The sequence below is a fragment of the Eleutherodactylus coqui genome, chromosome 12 (genome assembly GCF_035609145.1).
Source record: "Eleutherodactylus coqui strain aEleCoq1 chromosome 12, aEleCoq1.hap1, whole genome shotgun sequence".
NCBI lineage: Eukaryota > Metazoa > Chordata > Amphibia > Anura > Eleutherodactylidae > Eleutherodactylus > Eleutherodactylus coqui.
In genome coordinates, this window is record NC_089848.1 from 73,870,710 (window position 1) to 73,891,190 (window position 20,481).

General features: G+C 42.5%; 2 protein-coding genes and 1 long non-coding RNA gene across 5 annotated transcripts in view; 1 reads left to right on the forward strand and 2 right to left on the reverse strand.

The window, feature by feature from the left end:
• The window catches only part of ALS2CL (ALS2 C-terminal like), a 703,387-nt gene that overhangs the window by 421,032 nt on the left and 261,874 nt on the right, over positions 1 to 20,481 (reverse strand). The gene's annotated exons all lie outside the window — the stretch shown is intronic.
• The window catches only part of PTH1R (parathyroid hormone 1 receptor), a 210,624-nt gene that overhangs the window by 157,813 nt on the left and 32,330 nt on the right, over positions 1 to 20,481 (reverse strand). The window lies entirely within an intron of this gene.
• On the forward strand, positions 1,201 to 19,118 carry LOC136586767 (uncharacterized). Of its 3 annotated transcripts, XR_010787332.1 has the most exons (5): positions 1,201 to 1,312; positions 10,437 to 10,592; positions 13,128 to 13,258; positions 15,437 to 15,530; positions 18,600 to 19,118. It is a non-coding gene; the product is annotated as an uncharacterized lncRNA (long non-coding RNA). The 3 variants fall into 3 exon arrangements; XR_010787333.1 differs by lacking the exon at positions 1,201 to 1,312 and having other exon boundaries at positions 10,286 to 10,592; positions 13,051 to 13,258; XR_010787331.1 differs by lacking the exon at positions 1,201 to 1,312 and having other exon boundaries at positions 10,286 to 10,592.

Here is a 20,481-nt window from a genome sequence, read left to right on the forward strand (position 1 = left end):
CAAGAATAGAACTACTATAATACTGCCTCCTATGTACAAGAATATAATTGCTATAATACTGCCCCCTATGTACAAGAATATAACTACTATAATACTGCCTCCTATGTACAAGAATATAACTACTATAATAGTGCCCCCAATGTACAAGAATATAACCACTATAATACTGCCCCCTATGTACAAGAATATCTACTATAATACTGCCCCCTATGTACAAGAATATAACTACTATAATACTGCCCCCTATGTACAAGAATAGGACTACCGTACTTTAATACTGCCTCCTATGTACAAGAATATAACTACTATAATACTGCCCCCTATGTACAAGAATAGAACTACCGTACTATAATACTGCCTCCTATGTACAAGAATATAATTGCTATAATACTGCCCCCTATGTACAAGAATATAACTACTATAATACTGCTTCTATGTACAAGAATATAACTACTATAATACTGCCCCTATGTACAAGAATATAACTACTATAATACTGCCCCCTATGTACAAGAATATAACTACTATAAGAGTGCCCCCAATGTACAAGAATATAACTGCTATAATACTGCCGCTTATGTACAAGAATATAACTACTATAATACTGCCCCCTATGTACAAGAATATAACTACTATAATACTGCCCCCTATGTACAAGAATATAACTACTATAATACTGCCTCCTATGTACAAGAATATAACTACTATAATACTGCCCCCTATGTACAAGAATATAACTACTATAATACTGCCCCCTATGTACAAGAATATAACTACTATAATACTGCTCCCTATGTACAAGAATATAACTACTATAATACTGCCCCCTATGTACAATAATATAACTACTATAATACTGCCCCCTATGTACAAGAGTATAGTAGTTACCATATTTTTCACTTTAGAAGACGTACTTTTCTTCTTCCAAACGTGTTGGTAAAGCGTCAGTGCATTCTATAAAGCGAACGTGCCATAATACAAGCTGTCCGTCGTGAACGGGCATTTTTGGCGCGAATGTGAGTTTAACACGCGATCGCACAAACTAAATTGCTGTTGTGCAAACAACCTCGCAATCCCGTGTACAAATGTGCGATTAGTTAGGAGTTCTCTCTCCTCTGCATACTGCTGATTGGTGGTGAGCACCGGCGGGAACTGCTCCCCCACCTCAACCAATTGGCTTCTTCCCTTCCTCCCGCCGTACACGAACGCCGCTGTTACAGAGCTCTGCTGCTTCTCCTGTGAAAGAGAAAGTCAAGGCATAGAAGTGGCCGTCCATCGCCCGGTAACATCACCTGTCAACCAGAATCCCTGGGTGAGTTCAAAATATTTTTTCCCTACTTTCCCCCTCTAAAACCTGCGTGCGATTTATCATCCAGTGCGTCTTATAAAGCGAGAAATACGGTACATCGGATATGTTACTCTTTTGTAGATACTAGTGGCACCCAACATGCTTGTGAATTATGAGAATGTTTCTTTGGCGAGGTTGGCTCCAATGACAATGCGCGCATCTTCTGTTATCGGAATAGTTTGCTCTGCGCTTTCTCTATGGGTCTCTGTAGCTTTGCTTTCCCAGAGTCTTTGTGTGTGTTGTTATCTCTGCTTCCTCAGCAGTTTTATTCGATGTGATAGGAAGTTGCTTTGTTGGAGAAGAGCAGATCTGTAAAGTGTCAGCTCTGATAACACATCCCTCTATCACACTGGCGAGGTTGGCCAAGGGACATCAATGATCTGCTGCTAATGAGATGCTGATGGTGTGCCGAGACCTATAGGGGGCATCTCTCCTCATATCTACATGGAGCCAGTCCAAGGCTCTTGATATGAAGAGTGAGGGTTCATTTATATTGTGAAGAGGGGGTCTTGTGAAAATATCTCATTAGTTACTCTTATAGACTTCTTGTCGTGTATGAAGAAGCTCCATAGATATAACTGAGCCCATAGGCAGAAGATGTTGGTCACAATCAGGTGTTAGTGTAATCCTGATCACCTCATTATCCAAAGGCTATTTAGGGTGAAGAACCCATGCTTAGTGTCTACAGGTGAGAGATTAGTCCCGATTTTACATTAGAACCAATTGACAGCATGGGTTATAATAGAACTGAGTGGTTAGTAGAGAAGCTTGAAGCTCTTGAGCAACCTTATCATGGACCCCAACCCTAAATGCCATTTATTGTACCGAGTCCTGGTATGAGGTAAGAGATTCTTGGTCCCAGGATCCTATGAGCAAGTGCAACTTCTGCTCCCTTAACTGATGTAGGGTCCAAGGTAGAGTCTGATGTTCCTGCGTGATACACGACTGTAAAGGCCCATTTACATGTTTATCAAATGGCCAAAAATAAGCGATAACCATTACATGTAAATGCTGGCATTGTGCACTTTTCATTTGAACAATGATTTTAAGGTGAACCCAAAATCCATTGTTCAGACACTGAGAGTTAAAGGGGTTGTCCCGCGGCAGCAAGTGTGTCTATACACTTCTGTATGGCCATATTAATGCACTTTGTAATGTACATTGTGCATTAATTATGAGCCATACAGAAGTTATAAAAAGTTTTTTACTTACCTGCTCCGTTGCTGGCGTCCTCGTTCCCATGGAGCCGACTAATTTTCGCCCTCCGATGGCCAAATTAGCCGCGCTTGCGCAGTCCGGGTCTTCTGCTCTCTTCAATGGAGCCGCTCGTGCAGAATGCCGGCTCCGTGTAGCTCCGCCCTGTCACGTGCCGATTCCAGCCAATCAGGAGGCTGGAATTGGCAATGGACCGCACAGAAGAGCTGCGGTCCACGGAGGGAGCAGACCCGGGCGGCCATCTTCAGCAGGTAAGTATGAAGACGCCGGACCGCTGGGATTCAGGTAAGCGCTGAGCGGTTTGTTTTTTTAACCCCTGCATCGGGGTTGTCTCGCGCCGAACGGGGGGGGGGGTTAAAAAAAAAAAAAAAACCGTTTCGGCGCGGGACAACCCCTTTAAAGTGTCTCTTAATAGACCGCAGGCTGTTATCTCCGCGGGAGGCGGCAGATAACATTGTAACCTGCTGGGGGAAAAGAGGAGAGCATTGCAGCTGTGTGCACAGCTGGGTGTGTGATTAATCACACGCTGAGCTCTGCAAACAGCCGCTGGAGGCCCTTTTACATGCAAATGAAGATGATAAAGTGTTAATGGCCATTAACACTTTATGCAAAAGATCGCAAAATCTTTCAGTCATTTAAAAGATTATCTTTGCATGTAAATGAGCCTTAAGCGTAAAACATTTTAATGTTGTGGAGCTGGTGGTGAGCTGGCCTCTCGCTGCGTATGACAGCCATTTTGAACTACACATGACAGCGTATCTCCCTTATGCTGTCATTCGCAGTCGTCCTGTTCTGTTTTTTTTGTTTGAGTGTAGGTGATCTTATCCTACTGATTTCAGTAGTCTGGAAAGCTGGGTGAGGAGCTGGGATGTTGGCCATATTGGTTGTCACCCAGCTTTTCCCACCCAGATGTTGATTCTAAACCATTCTTTATACTTCATGTGGTTATTGTACTTTACGCAGTGTGAATGTTTTGTTTCGTCCAACGAATGTTTCATCATTTCCTCATTTTCGTGTTGTTTGCAGGGCGCAGCATAATCTTTGGCGCTGAATTGTTTTATAGAGAATGAAATTTGTTGGGAAAGCGATCCATCTGTCGATGCCACCGCGCGGGCAGCTGCTGCCATGAATGAAAGATCAGGTGATAATTTATTGATACCACAATCCTCTCCAGGTACCTGGCGCTAATGCCAAGTGTCAGACAAGGTCAGGTTAGAGCAGAGGATGGCGGATAATTGTCTTGTCACAACTCATGGCTGACATGGGCTGGAGCAAGGACTGTTCTTGTAGTATAGTAAATCTTTCATCTTGTCATCCCACCATATCCACTCATCTGCTACAGTTTTGACTTTCTGACTATAGATTTTTTAAATTCTTTTTCTTGTACATGACTATGGGGACGGCCATCATGCTTGAGCTGCAGTAACAAATGATTTACAGCAGCCTCATGGGCCATTGAACACAATGAACAGGAAGAGATGGTTGTGAGCATGCCCTGTGACATGTGCAGAGGTCATTGTGCAGGGAGGAGGTGGAGGTAAGCTGCGTCCATTATATATTGAGAATAGCGGATCTGCATAATCTACACAGGGTGTAAGTCAAACTTGCGTACTAGAATAGGAAGGCATAGATGAGCTACACAATGGTATGGTGCATAGGTTCCTGGGGGCCCCAGAGTATGAATTTTAATTTTGTGTTGTGGCTAATGTAAGAGAGAGGGGATAAAAACCCAATTGCAGAGTTGAAGAGTAGATGTAAGAAGCACTGTGAAACGGCCTCATGCATGTATCGTAGCCAAAGCTGGATACTTCGAGTACGTTTTCACTGCTTTAGTCATAGCTGCGGTCTTATGAGATTTAGGGCTCCTTTACACTGGCGATTGCGATATCAGCACGAGAAAAAGCGCACCTTTTTTCCAGGCGATTTTTGAGCATCAGCGCTGCTTTTTCTCGCCAAAACATCACTGCCACTTCCGATTTTCTCAAGCGTTTTTTAGCACTGCGATTCTTTTAGCTTGGAAGTCAATAGGACTTTCTAATGTTAAAAATGTACAAAAAAAGTTTGTTCTCTGCGATGCGATAAAAAGGAGGCTCTATGGGGAAACATGGGAGGTTCAAGAAAAAAACAAATCGCACATCGACATGCCGGGATTGTCTTTTATTGCAACATCGCATGAGTGAAAACATCAGAAATGTGAAGGAAACCATCACAAATCATTGGTTTCATAATGCTTCATTTTCAATCACTCTCGCATTGCACGATTTTAGCACCAGGTTTCCCTGTAGGGTCTCCATTTTATTGCATCGCAGAGCACAAACTTGCGATTTTTGTGCAATGTGTTTTTAACATTAGGAAGTCCTATTGACTTCTGTGCTAAAAAATCACAGCAAAAGCGCGCAAAAAAAGTGCAAGAAAATCGCAAGGGGCAGTGATTTTTTGCAAGAAAAAGCAGCGTTGATGCTCAAAAAAAGGAGGAAAAAAAGTTGCAATTATGCCGCGATTTTCTCACGGCAGTATCGCGATCGCCAGTGTGAAGGAGCCCTTAGAGAGACGCGGAAAGTGGATTTCTGCTCCGCACACGCTATTCTTCAACCTACAATTGCGTTTTAGTCTCTAACTTTTACCTGCCACAGTCTAAACTATGGACACCCTGCCTTCTGACCATATAGGTCACATCTCTAGAGCTCTGGCTCATGTACAGCCCCGTTCATCAGGTATATAACCGCAATAATACTGAGAGCTGCTTCCATCCACTCATCTGTTCTTCTAAGTTTATGGTTCACCTGACGCACATCACCAGCTGCTCCGCTCTGTCGTGGCATTTTATAGAAAGCAATCATATATCCAGTGTCATATACACAACCCCCCGCTGTAGAGCTTTACTGATAGTATAAATTGAATGACTGCAGTTATCATGTTGTGAGATATGGGGCAGTGCCACCAATTATAAGAGCACCAAGAGCAAGAAATATGGATAATACTGTAATACTGCAACGCCGCACTATCCACCAACATCATCACATCACATCCCCACCCGAGCCCAGCTCACTCCTCTCCTGAAATATTCTGAACTGCAGAATCACCCTGTTCCTTGGTAAGTAATTTTTCATAGCAGGCAGAATTATACTAGTTATATTCTTGTACATAGGGGCGGTATTATAGTAGTTATATTCTCGTACATAGGGGTCAGTATTATAGTAGTTATATTCCTGTACATAGGGGGCAGTATTATAGTAGTTATATTCTTGTACATAGGGGCGGTATTATAGTAGTTATATTCTTGTACATAGGGGGCAGTATTATAGTAGTTATAGTCTTGTATATCGGGGGCAGTATTATAGTAGTTATATTCTTGTACATAGGGGGCAGTATTATAGTAGTTATATTCTTGTACATTGGGGGCAGTAGTATAGTAGTTATATTCTTGTACATAGGGGGCAGTAGTATAGTAGTTATATTCTTGTACATAGGGGCAGTATTATAGTAGTTATATTCTTGTACATAGGAGGCAGTATTATAGTAGTTATATTCTTGTACATTGGGGGCAGTAGTATAGTAGTTATATTCTTGTACATAGGGGGCAGTATTATAGTAGTTATATTCTCGTACATAGGGGTCAGTATTATAGTAGTTATATTCCTGTACATAGGGGGCAGTATTATAGTAGTTATATTCTTGTACATAGGGGGCAGTATTATAGTAGTTATATTCTTGTACATAGGGGGCAGTATTATAGTAGTTATATTCTTGTACATAGGAGGCAGTATCATAGTAGTTATATTCTTGTACATAGGGGGCAGTATTATAGCAGTTATATTCTTGTACATAGGGAGCAGTATTATAGTAGTTATATTCTTGTACATAGGAGGCAGTATCATAGTAGTTATATTCTTGTACATAGGGGGCAGTAGTATAGTAGTTATATTCTTGTACATAGGGAGCAGTATTATAGTAGTTATATTCTTGTACATAGGGGCGGTATTATAGTAGTTATATTCTCGTACATAGGGGTCAGTATTATAGTAGTTATATTCCTGTACATAGGGGGCAGTATTATAGTAGTTATATTCTTGTACATAGGGGCGGTATTATAGTAGTTATATTCTTGTACATAGGGGGCAGTATTATAGTAGTTATATTCTCGTACATAGGGGTCAGTATTATAGTAGTTATATTCCTGTACATAGGGGGCAGTATTATAGTAGTTATATTCTTGTACATAGGGGGCAGTATTATAGTAGTTATATTCTTGTACATAGGGGGCAGTATTATAGTAGTTATATTCTTGTACATAGGAGGCAGTATCATAGTAGTTATATTCTTGTACATAGGGGGCAGTATTATAGCAGTTATATTCTTGTACATAGGGAGCAGTATTATAGTAGTTATATTCTTGTACATAGGAGGCAGTATCATAGTAGTTATATTCTTGTACATAGGGGGCAGTAGTATAGTAGTTATATTCTTGTACATAGGAGGCAGTATTATAGTAGTTATATTCTTGTACATAGGGGGCAGTAGTATAGTAGTTATATTCTTGTACATAGGGAGCAGTATTATAGTAGTTATATTCTTGTACATAGGAGGCAGTATCATAGTAGTTATATTCTTGTACATAGGGGGCAGTAGTATAGTAGTTATATTCTTGTACATAAGGGGCAGTATTATAGTAGTTATATTCTTGGACATGGGGGGCAGTATTCTAGTAGTTATATTCTTGTACATAGGAGCAGTATTATAGTAGTTATATTCTTGTACATAGGGAAGAGTATTATAGTAGTTATATTCTTGTACATAGCGGCAGTATTAAAGTAGTTATATTCTTGTACATAGGGGTCAGTATTATAGTAGTTATATTCTTGTACATAGGAGGCAGTATTATAGTAGTTATATTCTTGTACATAGGGGGCAGTATTATAGTAGTTATATTCTTGTACATAGGAGGCAGTACTACAGTAGTTATATTCTTGTGCATAGAGAGCAGTACTATAGTAGATTTTTTTTTTAATTGTTGCGTCTGATGGCACCTTCATGTGGCAAACTGAAACCCACACTAGATATGAGCTGGCGTAGGTTTCAGCTCTAACTCATGTCAGCTTCTGGCATAAATTATAGCAAATGTGACAGGCTGAGTAACTGAATGCAAGTTCCCTCCCACTTTAAAAGAAAGCTACAATTTTGACACTTGTGTCTAAATTGTAACTTCTTGCGGCCAGAATTGTGTTGCATTTAATATGATAAATCTGCTCCACTATGAAGCTCTGACCCCACATAGAGCTGATATTGGGGTTGTGCTCTTTGGAAGGCACATTTTATCATTATTTTCATTTCCTCATACACGGATCTATAAGTACGGTTTGGCGGTATGTATATGTCGGACACTGGCGCCTCTATTTAAATTTTCTCCTTCACATTAAATATTTCTTAATTCATATTAAAAAAAATGAAACCTGAAACAAGAGGTGTAAGACTGGAGAGAGGTAGAAACGCACAGCTGCCGCCCAAGCTCGCCCCTAGAGCCGCCCATCTCATAATAACAATATTATCATTAATGCCCCCCCCCCCCTCATTGTGCCGCCCCAACACTTTACAGGCTTGTCTTGCAGGAAACCATAGGGTTCCCCCATGTCTGACCACCGACTCCTGGCTCTGCCGATCTCTCTGCTCAAACACTCCAGCGCTTATATTGACAGAGATTTTCCCTTTTTTCAATTATTTTTAGCCTTTACACAAGGAAAGCTGTGTGCCCAAACAGAAATATCCCGAATCCGCTATTTTAGGTGTGAATTCCTGGAGACAAAAAACCCCTGACCCTCTAAATCCAAAAATTCCTTGGTAATTATTTATCTTGGAGCTGTTCTCATCTGTCTGTTCAGCTGCTTCATATCTATTTCTGAGAAACCTAGGTGTCTATTAATCCAGCAGTCATCACTCAACTTTCCTAAAGTCCTGAAAGGCAAATCTATCTTGTGAAGAAGCACTATAGGAACAGGAGATGTATATGTATCGCTATGCAGGTTACCATTCAGGAGCCTTGGTGATTGTGCAGTGATGTTCTTTAGTTAGATTGCAAACTGTGTGGAATTTTTTTTCCCCCTCAACTTAAAAACATATAATGTATTTTGCACTGATAGGTAGTCTGATGATATTCTTGGTCAGAAAGTAGCAAGATGGCAGCATACCCACACCAAAACAGCTTAGTGAATAAATACAGTACCAGAACCAAGTTGATAAAATAAATACAGCACCTGAAACAAGTTTATAACATAAATACAGCAGCAGAAACAAGTTGATAACATAAATACAGTACCAGAAACAAGTTCATAGCATAAATACAGTACAAGAAACAAGTTGATAAAATAAATACAGCACCTGAAATAAGTTCATAACATAAATACAGCAGCAACAATAAATACAGTACCTGAAACAAGTTCATAACATAAGTACAGTACCAGAAACAAGTTGATAAAATGAGTACAGCACCTGCAACAAGTTCATAACATAAATGCAGCACCAGAACCAAGCTCGTAACAAATACAGAACCAAGCTCAGTACTTACATACAATACCAGAACCAATCTCAGTACATAAATTCACTGCCAGAACTAACCTCGGTACATAAATACAGCCGCAGAACCCACCTCAGTATATAAATACAGCACCAGAATCAAGCTCATAACAAATACAGTGAGAGAACCAAAATATTGTGTTGTAGGGGCACCGATGGACTGACAGCAGTGCCTCAGAACATCAGAAAACTGAAGAGAGTGGCAGGAGAAAGAGGATTCATGCAGCTCAGCGGGACGCTACCACATGGAGAAAAACCGTCATCTGGCTGGGCGGACCAGAGGGAGATCACCTCCAGACGCAAGGGCCGCACATAGTAATAAGGGCTCTTTCACACTTGCATTTTTTTGCACGTTTTTTTCACGCAATATCGCTGCATTTTATGGTATGCGGTTTTTGTGCAATGTGTTTTTAGCATCGCATAGTCCTATTGACATTTGCGTGATACAACGCAGTGATATCACGTGAAACAAAAACACGTAAGAAAAAACGCATGTGTGCAAGAGTCCTAAGGCTGGCCATGGTCCAATTGTGATCATATGGCTAACCCATCAATAATACGACAGCTGTGGGTTTCTTGTTGCTTATCTGGGTTAGTTTACCATGCAGGAGCCTAAGAAAGCTGGTACAAAACACCCTTCTTGAACCTCTAGCGGTGGTCTGACTGAGGTCACCCCGATCTGCTGTCTTCATCAGCCATATAATAGCAGTGTATTATTAATTTCACAACTGGGTTGATTTGCCATTCAGGAGTCTAAGAAAGCTGGATAACAATCCTTTCAAGGCGCAGGTGGTGGTATAATTGGTGGTTGCCCAGGCGTTGCGGAGAAATTTTGCTAGCGATGTAGGGTTTTTATTACTGCAAAACTGTGTTTTCCTTTCAGGAGCCAGGGAAAGATGTGGAACCAACCATGTTGGAGTGCTGATATGTACATTCAACCAGCCTTCCCATACAGAGACATACTGGCGGAAGGCCTGGAGATTTCTTTAGGATTTTCGGTGCTTATCGGACTGGCTGCCATTGTCTAAGTGTTCGGAAGTTGCTGGCACCTGTCTTGAGACACTTCCAGGCAGTAGACTTAAGCCGCCGCCAGCGTATTATTTCCCGTCCCGCATTAAAAATGGCCGTTTGTCTGAGCACGCCGTCAGTCTGGTGCGGAGCCTCTCGCAGAGGGGATTTTCTACAATGCCTGTGACCACAGCTTGGCCTAGAAGTTTCACAGCACAAGTGTTGCTCTTGGCCGCGCTCCAGGACCAGTTTTAAAACTGATGGAGTCACTTGAACCGCATAAACTTTTCATTTACAGGTCCGGTTTCAGGCGAGTAAAGAAAGCGCGGCCCCTCCCCCCTCCACGGCCGTCCGCCTTCTCCCCAAACACTGGCTTCAATCCTAGAAGGAAACCTGAGACCCTGGATAATACCAGAAAATGCCTTAAAAAATTGCCAACACATTCATTGAACAGGTGAGCTGGCGCTCAGCGCGGTCGTAAACGTAATATATGTGATCCATGCTTTCCTGGAATGTCTGCCATAAGCCAGATCTCACCAACAGCCACTGCTGGGATCATTAGTGACGAGGTGTTTTAATAAGCACAAAGATTTTCAGGCTTCCAGGTACACACAGCTCTGTCCATGGGTTATCAGTTACCCAGCTTTCCCAACGCCTGAATGCCAAACCTTCTGGTTGCACATCTCCTGTGCTTGTTATCACTAGCAGGATTTGTTGCTTAGGTAAGTGGGAACAGAATACATGTTAGTAAAGAGGTCACCCAGCTTTCCCAGGACCAGATATAACACTGGATACCAACAAGCGGACCCTTTGACACCAGCAAGGTTTCCTATCTTAGGAAATCTTGACCTCGGTGCAAATGAAAAGTTCTACAACTTTCTAAAAGTTGCTATGTTTTACTTTTTCCCAATTTTTAAGATCACTGTTTGCTGTCAGTGAATGAGAACACTCTTGTGGGGATCTAGAGGCAGTAAAAACTTACATACGGTAGCTAGTCTAGTCGCAGCTGTGGATACAATTCTACCAAGTCCAGGCAATGTTGAGCTGAATGTCCTGGACAGCAGATTGATACATTGTAACACACTGTAGCAGAGAGATTCTTGCAGCAGCTACTGATGTCTTTAGTTCATTGTCTAGACTTGGTACAATCGGATCCACTGCCTTAGGGCAGCTTCACACGGCCGTATGCGCACCGCTTCAAAGCGTAGTTGCGCCTAACCGAGTTTCGTTTTTTTTCTCGGTTCAAACTCTGCGCCATAGCCGGAAGATACATCCTGCCCTATGTTTCCCGCACATGCAGAAAAGATAGGGCAAGTCCCATAAAATTAACGAGCGAGAATCCTGATAGTGAAATGAAGCCATTGAAATTAATGGCTTCATCCCGTTATGCGTCCGCGATGATCACAGCCGCATAACGGACAAAAACCCCGCCATGTGTTTAAGCTCTTCAATAGACAAACATGTTGGCAGAGGTTTTTGGACGCTCGAAATTCACGCCTGTAAAACGTGATGAAGCAAAGCCATAGTTCTCAATGGGTTCATTCTCACAAGCGCGTTTCTCGCGCGCAATTCCTACATGCGAGAAAAGATAATCCTTGCCCTATCTTCCTCGCATGTATTTTTTTTATACATATGAGAAAAGATGGGTCCCATCCTGTAATTCTGCTTTTTTTTTTCTTTGTGCGCTTGTTCATGCATAAATACGCTCCGTTCGCGCGTTTGTCTGTTTAAGCCCTTAACAACATTTTTGATAAATCTACCAGCATTTTGCTTGTTGTTATGAAGGCCCGATTCATATGAGTGTTGTTAGATTATAACCCCCCAAACATTGCTGCTTTTGATAAATAGTAAGTATCTCCGCTGACATATTGTCACTGACTATTCTCCAGTAAACTCCACAAGATGAAAGTGAAAGGTCTAATAAATTCTCATAGCGGCCAACATTTCCCTGCATCTTCCTGGCTCGCCTGTTGGCTGCTCCCATGCCGCTCCTAGACCCCCCCAGCCCATCATTCAGCCATAAAACTACATCCAATGAGTGATGGCTCCCATACACCTTCGAAAACTGGTGGAGGAACAAGTGTTCATCCAACTGCAGTTTCCCCCCTACACATGGGAGATAAGCTGATGCCAGAGCTGTCTGACTGATCTCCCTGAACACACAAACGTTCTGCTTATGGGGATCTGGGAGAAAAGCTTTTGGTCTATCGTAGAAGGTATATGGGCACCTTAAGCCGCAGTCAGACAGCTCTGACGCTAGCTTATCTCCCGGAGAACAAAATGATCGGCTGTTAAAGTCAATGTTTCCGATCCTTCTTTCTCCTGACATCCTCTTTCAGGGGTACAGCTGAACCACCCCCATACACGTCAGAGAGTAAATTCCCACCATGTCTTTGGCCTGTGTCACACGGACGTATTTGCATACACAGGAAACAAAAATCATTGATTTCAAGCGCTTATCTTGCGTGCGCAATTCGGTCACGCAAAAAAAAAAAAAGCAGCATGCTCTATTTTCCTGCACAAGAAAATAACAAAAATGTGATGCAAGTATGCATAGTCTTGTGTGCTATCGGTCGTATACTCCAGTCACATTCAAAGCTGCAATCACATTTCTAGTCTTATACTATATCGTGTTCTCTAGTTACATCCAGGACTGAATTCATATTTTTATATTCTGTTCTTCAGTCGCTCCCAGAGCTGCATTCCCAATTCTTGTCTGTCAGCTCTAGGCTGTATAATCTTCCCTCTTCTCTGCTGCCCCCTACTGGCTGCAAAACCTTCTCTGCTGTAATAAATCCTAATAAAAGTCTTCTTTTACACTCTTTGTGTACTAATTTAGTATTTTTAGTTTTAGGTTTTTTTAGTTGTTTTATTCCTTTTTTTAATGTATTTCTCTCCCTGCACATTATTAGTGACCCGCCGTCAGGAGCATTCGCCTCATGACCGCTTGGACTGGTATTTGTGATATTTTCCTGCATCTTCCCACTAGAATAAGACAAGAGGAACATTTATAGAATTGACGCCTGCTGTCAGCTGCATACCCCGGCCGCTCGCACGCATAAGAGGCTGATTGTACGTGTGACCTGCGCTTGGATCTCACCGTTCTTTCTGGATGTCGGGGTACGTTCCATTCTTGTTTATCGTACTAAGAGTCAGGGATCTGATGACCATTGTAATAATCTAGTTCTAGGAGGCGAAGGTCGGAGGGGTGCGGCCGGGTGCCGGAAATGTTACAGAGGAGCATGAAGGTGCTTTTAGACGGAACGATTATCCTTCCAAGAAATTGAAAGTGAAAGATAATTGTTCGGTCTCAATGCGAGCCGATGGCGAATGATAATCGTTCGCTTTTCATTTGTCGTTCAGTTCGTGCAGCATAAAAGTCCTCGTTGGCCCGTTCATTTATCATTCAGTTTAAACGGCGCTCGTTCGGTCCTTCTACAGCGAATGTGAACGATTGAATGATTGTCTTACAAACGAGCCAACGACATATCTGCTGTATAAACAGGCTGCCTGAGAGCCAACGAGTCAGTTGTGATGTCAACTGTTCATATATATGATAATTAGCTCGTTTAACCCTTCCCAATCCACTGTCTGACCTCTAAAGACATTATGATTTAAGGCTGTACAGCTCCGATGTTGGAAGACGTCCGTCGGGGTTCTCTTACTGTATATTGCCAGCCTCTCTGCTGTCGGAGCCTATCCAACGTGTCACCTCATGCAGTACTGGCTTTAGCCAGCAGATAGCGCCGTTGTATAACGGCAGAAAAAGAGTAAGCCCCCTAGGAAAACCAGGATACAAATTGGATTGGAAAAGGTTTAAAGGACCCTTAGAAATATGTAGCATTGTAGAAGCCTGCAGGGATCATTAGTGAAGCGAAGCCATTCCTAATATTGTGAAGCCACAGCACCCCAAAAAACGTGACAGTAATAGCGCCCCATAACACGGACAACCACTGTGCACTATAAATGATAGACACCATGCGTCATAACACTGACAGTCCTGGTGCCCCCATAACAGTGACAGCCACAATCCCTCGTAGATGTGACAGCCACAGTTTCCATAACAGTGACAGCCGTCACTAAGTGTCACTATAACAGTTACAGCCAGGGGCGTAACTATAGAGGGTGCAGGGGATGCGGTTGCACCCGGGCCCAGGAGCCTTAGGGGGCCCATAAGGCCTCTCTTCTCCATATAGGGAGCCCAGTACTATGAATAAAGCATTATAGTTGGGGGCCCTGTTACAGGTTTTGCATTGGGGCCCAGAAGCTTCAAGTTATGTCTCTGTGCAGCATGGTTTAGGTATGGGTACGGGTACAGATACAGATAGAGGGGGGGCCCCAGCTCACGTTTTGCATCAGGGCCCCTGAGCCTTTAGTTACGCCCCTGGTTACAGCCACCGTTTCCTGTAGATGTGACAGCCACAGTGGCCCATAAGAGTGACAGTTATAGTGCCCCCATACCAATAACAGCCACAGTACCCCACAATAGTGACAGTGCCCCCATTACAGTGACAACTGTCACCTTCTAATAACAATGCCAGCCACAGTGCCAGAAGTGACAGTTGTCGTGTCCACATAACAGTGACAGCCACAGTTCCCCATAGAAGTGACAGCCACAGTCATCCCCATAACAATGACAAGCACAGTGCTTCTAGAACAATGACAGTCACCCATTGTGCACGATTACCTTCTACAGATCTCTGATTCAGTGTCCTGCGGTGAATGTGGAGGACATATGGTGTACGGTGGGGATCAGCCTCTGCCCGCTCACCACGGATCCGTCTGCCTTATCTGTAGTGCTACGAAAAATTAGGCTTATTTACTATTGAAAATTTGACAGTTTTCTGGCACAAATTGTGCCTGGAAACGGTCACACATGCTTTGCGCCATATTTACTATGAATTTTAGGCACTTTCTGACACTTTTTTTTGCTGTGTCCGACAAAAGGGTTGCTGCTTCATAAAAAAGGGGCTTAACTTAAATTGTACTAAAAATTTTGCCAAATTGCACAAAATTTTGGCACAATTTTCAGTGCACAATTAGCTCACTAAATGGTGGTCTAAACTTAGATTAGACAGTGTTAAAATGTATCATTCAGCTGCGCTACCGTGATAAACGGGCATATTTTAAGACTGCTGGTCTAAGTTTGAACTAACTGTTAGGCAATGGGGTACATTTACTAACACCCTGTAAAAGTTGGACAGTGCAAACTAAAAAAAGCAATTAGTAAGTAAGCCCCAGTTTATTTATTTTTTGCACTAATTTTCACATTAAAAAAAGTCTCATTACTTTCTGCAGGATCGTATTTCTCTCTTCATGAAAGTCATTGGAAGGACATAGAAATGAAGCAAGCTTCTTCCCAGTAATGAGACATCTGAGCTCTGTCCGCAATGTAATTACATTCAGTTTTACAAGATGTTTTACAATGTGACTTATGATGAAACTTTGTATCATTGTTGTTAATATCAGTGGTGGCTGGAGTTGCCCTTTAAGGACTTGTAGCCCCCGAAGCTGCAGAAAGCCCCCTCCTCTTAACCATCTGTTGTGAGTTCACATGCGGCAGTATCATAGATTATAAGATATGGTTTGGCTTCTTTTCTCTCTCAGCTTTAAAGTCGCAGCCAAATCTGTAATAAATGGCGGGTTTGTGTGTGTGGCGGTTCCAGCGTTACGTGTGTAACCCTATATACATAGGCGGCTGGCAGGCGGCTCACAGCACAATGTTCTCCAGAACATCCATATCTCACCACTAATGGCGGCGGCTACAGAATAAAGACCGGCTATGAAATTTCAGCCTGCGTCAAGATGTAAGAGGCTCCCATCTTCTGGTCACATTCATGAGGGGCGATAGGAATGCAGAGGGGTAAGGGGCATTTTTTGTGGCCCTCTCATCCGCCCACCCTATAGTTAAACCTTAGCATAATCTTAGCCCTCATCATAATTATCATTGTGTGGCAGAATAACCACAAGGACCTGTCAGGCTCCCAGATCCCACAACACTGATTAACGCTGCGAATCACAGGCGGCGTCTATATACTGCAGCACGGAACGCTGTTGTGAGAGGCGTCGCGGCGCACGGTTTGTAATTCACTGTTTAGATTTGAGTTATGAAGATTTAGGGCTGAAAATGACATTTTCTTAAAATACTTTTTGAACATTTTTGAATGTTTTTGTACTTTTATTTTTAATTCTGATTATATCAGCCAGTAAAAAACGGATTAATTTCATTGCGAGTGTATGTGCGCTTTACATCAGTTTTTGTTGCCTTTTTGTGTTTTTAACATGTAAGTATCATCTGAGTATAGTTTTTTTTCACGTGCATCAAAAAAGGAAGTTAGCTCAATTGATGTATTGTAAAATGCCTATTGAAGTTAATGGATGCGTAAAAACAAAAAAGCGCAGATGCATGCCATACAAGTGCATTCCTTCGCGAAAATGTACCAAAATAGGATACGCTGCAATTTTTTCTTTTACCATGGACTGTCGGTTATTGAAAAATATTGCATGTATGAATTGGGTCTTTATTGGGTCTTTGTTCTGTACATGTTCTATCAGTTGCAAAGTTGAATGAAACTCAGACGTTAAGGAGAATTTAGCACCTGCCTAAAGCACCATAAACTAACTAATGGTGCTGTTAGGGTAGGTGACAGGGAGCCAAATGAGGTAATTTTTTTTATACTCACACGCTTCCTGACTTCCGCAGTGTCTGCCGGTAAAGTCTGCACGCCGGACCAAAATCCGACTATTTTTAGAGTCCTGTGCGCAATCACCCATAGACTTGTATAGGAGAGCGTATGGGATTGTGAAAAGAGTCCGATTTTGAACGGCTTGCTGACACTGCGGGAACCAGGAAGCAGGTGAGTATATAGAATAGCTCATCTGGCTCCCTGACACCTGCCCTAACAGTGCCATAAGTTAGTTTGTGGCGCTTTAGGCAGGTGACAGGTTCCTTTAAAACTTGCCCGTATGAATATACCCTCAGGTATTTTCCAAGATCATTATAGACAACATTTGTCTATGGAATGAACAGGCTTTTTTTTACCATGGCTGCAGCTATAGGGGTACAGGTCGTTAACATCCTTGCATCCAAGGGACCCAAAGGCATAAATGGCAACTGCTAGGTGAGGGGCCCTATTACAAATTTTATATTGGGGTCCTGAAATTTCATGACACCTCTGGTTTTCACCCTAGTCAGTTATGGCTCTGGAGGTCCCTTACTGGCTAGAAAACTCAACTACAATTGGAGCTTCTGGAGTAGTGGGCAAACTTTTCAGAAGTTCGGTCCAGCCAAGTCGACATATTTTGGTAAAAAAATTTGATTCGGTCTAAATTAGTTTGAACCGCACCAGAACCTTACCAATACCCCTAAAACTGTTGTATAACACTGTCGAAGAGACATAAAAGCCCAATATAACTCTTAGATCACCTATAAGTGTTTCTAAGAACCCTTTGGGTTGCTTTTAAGGTGAAGAAGAGGAAGAAGAAGCCATTTTAGTGAGTTTGGCCTGAGACAAACCGCCAGAGGTTTGGGTTCACGCCAAACTGAACTTTTAGCACAGTTCGACCAAAAACAGGATCCTACTGTTTCGGTTCACTCAACACTACTCATTACCGTTACCAGAGCTGAGTGTCCACCACATGACCAGGACAGATTTGCATCCCTTGGAATAAAGAATGAAGGTTTCTACAGAATGAAATCAAGCAGCAATCCTGAAAACATTTGGGTATTGAATTGATACATAAAGTATATTTTGCGAAATTGTAAAACATTTCATAATACAAAGAATAACATTAATTCGCTATGACCGGAATTTCCCATAAAATCCAGCAGAGCTGCGGATGTGCGGATCTGCCAGCTGTAAAAGAAATACTAAACTGTAGCTCCATTATTGCGGTGTGAAACCAGCCAAACTCGTTTTTGTTATGATTTAGACTTGGATGTATCCAAGTGATTTTACTTCTTCTGTCTCACATATAGAGGCTCGTTCACATCACGGCTATGGATCCCCTTTTCGTGTTCTGTCATGGGAGCAGAAAAATGGAATCCATGGATGAAACGGATCCATCCTGAAATATAACTCAACGGCTCCAAACAAACCCCATTGACTTTAATGGGGTCGGTCCAGCTTATGTTATACCTTCCAGCAATTTCCAGGATGAAATAACACTGCATGCAGATATGAACGAGCCATAAGGCCAAGGGTAAAAATGGTGGAAAAAAACATTTTTTGGCAAAATTTAAAAATAAGGTCTTACAAGTCTTTTTTTTGCCTCTTTGATCATGCCTGACCCTGCAAATAGGGTTGCTAAAACATGCGGTTCCTTTAAGAGGATTCCAGGCTATCTATACCTGCTCTGTATAAATTTCCATGTTAAAAAAAAGAGGGGGAAAGAGAAACATCAGGTCTGCGCTTTGAAGTGGGAATTATAATAAGATGATTTCTTCTTTTCCATGTTATAGGAAATGACTTAATGCAGCAAAACATAAGGACGGACTTGTAGGGGGCGCTCCTGCTGACGTCACATCGTTCCTCGCCTTCTCCACCTTATACCAGCCCCATTCATCTTACCTGTTCCCATGAAGTCACTCGCACCGATGACATCACCTGAACAGGCGCACAGAGAACTGAGCAGGATGTGTCCATCAACCAATGTATTTGACAAGAAAATATTTGCTCATGACATGCTGCCAATGCTGAAACGAGCGCAGCAGCAGGCGCAGCGCGGGAACCTGGCTGCTCGTTTGTGGAGCTTCTGAGTCAGAAAGAATCTTATTAAAGGAGCAATCCAGCATCTAAATTGTTAACCCCGCAGCAACAGAAGAGCCAGTGTACTGAACTATTTACTCAGAGATGGACGCTGCTGATCCACAGTGAGCTCAGTCAGTCCAGACCCGACAAGAGGCCGAATTCCACAGCCAATGGACAAGTTACAGAAAGCGGTCGACAGAATATCATGTCCCAGGTGTATAAAAAGACTTTCTAGCTTCTTCTTTATTTCATCATTTAAAAAACTTATAGTTTAGTTTTAGAATTTTAATACATTTTCAAAAAAATGGTCAAATGTGTCAAATTTTCTTTTTTTAAAAGGGCACAAAAAATGTAGCTAAAAGACAGGGAAGAAGAGGATTGGGGGATGCCGCTGCATCTTCTTGCTTTCTCTGTCCACCAGAATGCATGCTGTGAGAGGGGAAGGGAAGCTGCAGGGGTAGAGGGATGTGATTGGCTCAGAGCACACAGCATAGCTTTGACATCACACCATGAAGACCCCGCCCACTCGGCGCTTTGAATCAGTCAAGTGGGCGGTCTACACTGTTGTCAATGGATGATGTCAGATTTGATTGATATTGAGTGGTAGATTGGCAAGTTCAAAGTGCTGGGCGCCGAATTTAATGGGACTTTGTATGAGGGAATGGGGGAGTAGAGAGGAAAAAAAAGCTAAATAGACAGCAGGGCCAAAGATATGCAGCTGTCCCCGCTGACCAAAGGACATGACAGGTCCTCTTTAACAATATCATGAATGGGACATGGTAGGTCATGGTTCCTAAGCATTTCAGATTACACCTCTACAAAGAACAATGACATTATTTTAGGGAATTAAAGGGGTTTCCTCTAGACCTATGAAAGCATATGGATATCATAGACGGGGGGGGGGGGGGGTGTTCTCAGGTCACTATTGTGGACTTGCTCTGGTAACTGTAGTAGGTATGTTCTGGTGACTAGTGCACATGCTTTGGTGACTGTTGTAGGTCCATTGTGGTGATTGTAGTGGGCATGCTCTGGTCACTATAGTGGGTGTGGTCTGCTGACTATAGTGGGTGTGCTGTTATGAGTGTAGTAAGTATGCTGCTGTGACTATAGTGGGCATGCTGCAGTGACTGTGGTGGGTGTGCTCAGGTCACTACAGTGGACTTGCTCTGCTGACTGTAGTGGGTGTGCTCTTATGACTATAGTGAGCATGCTCCTGTGACTATAGTGGGTGTGCTCCAGTGAGTACAGTGGGCATGCTTCGGTGACTGTAGTGGGCATGCTCCTGTGACTATAGTGAGTGTGCTGCAGAGACTGTAGCGGGCATGCTTTGGTGACTTTGTGGGTATTCTCTGGTAATTGTATTGGGTTTATTTCTACCAAATCAATGACTGTTGGGGTGCAGAGGTTGTAGTCTTACCTGGACTGCTGCTTAAGAAAACCCTGCAGGTCTCTGTACTATAGAGCTCACCTGACTAGGGGAGGGGTAGTCTGATGTTCACAGTGTGGTTTTTATTTCATGGGACTGACATCTGCAATAGCAGTTTGTATGTTTTAGAGGGATGTGTTACCAGGAAGTCTGCTTAACTTACCAAT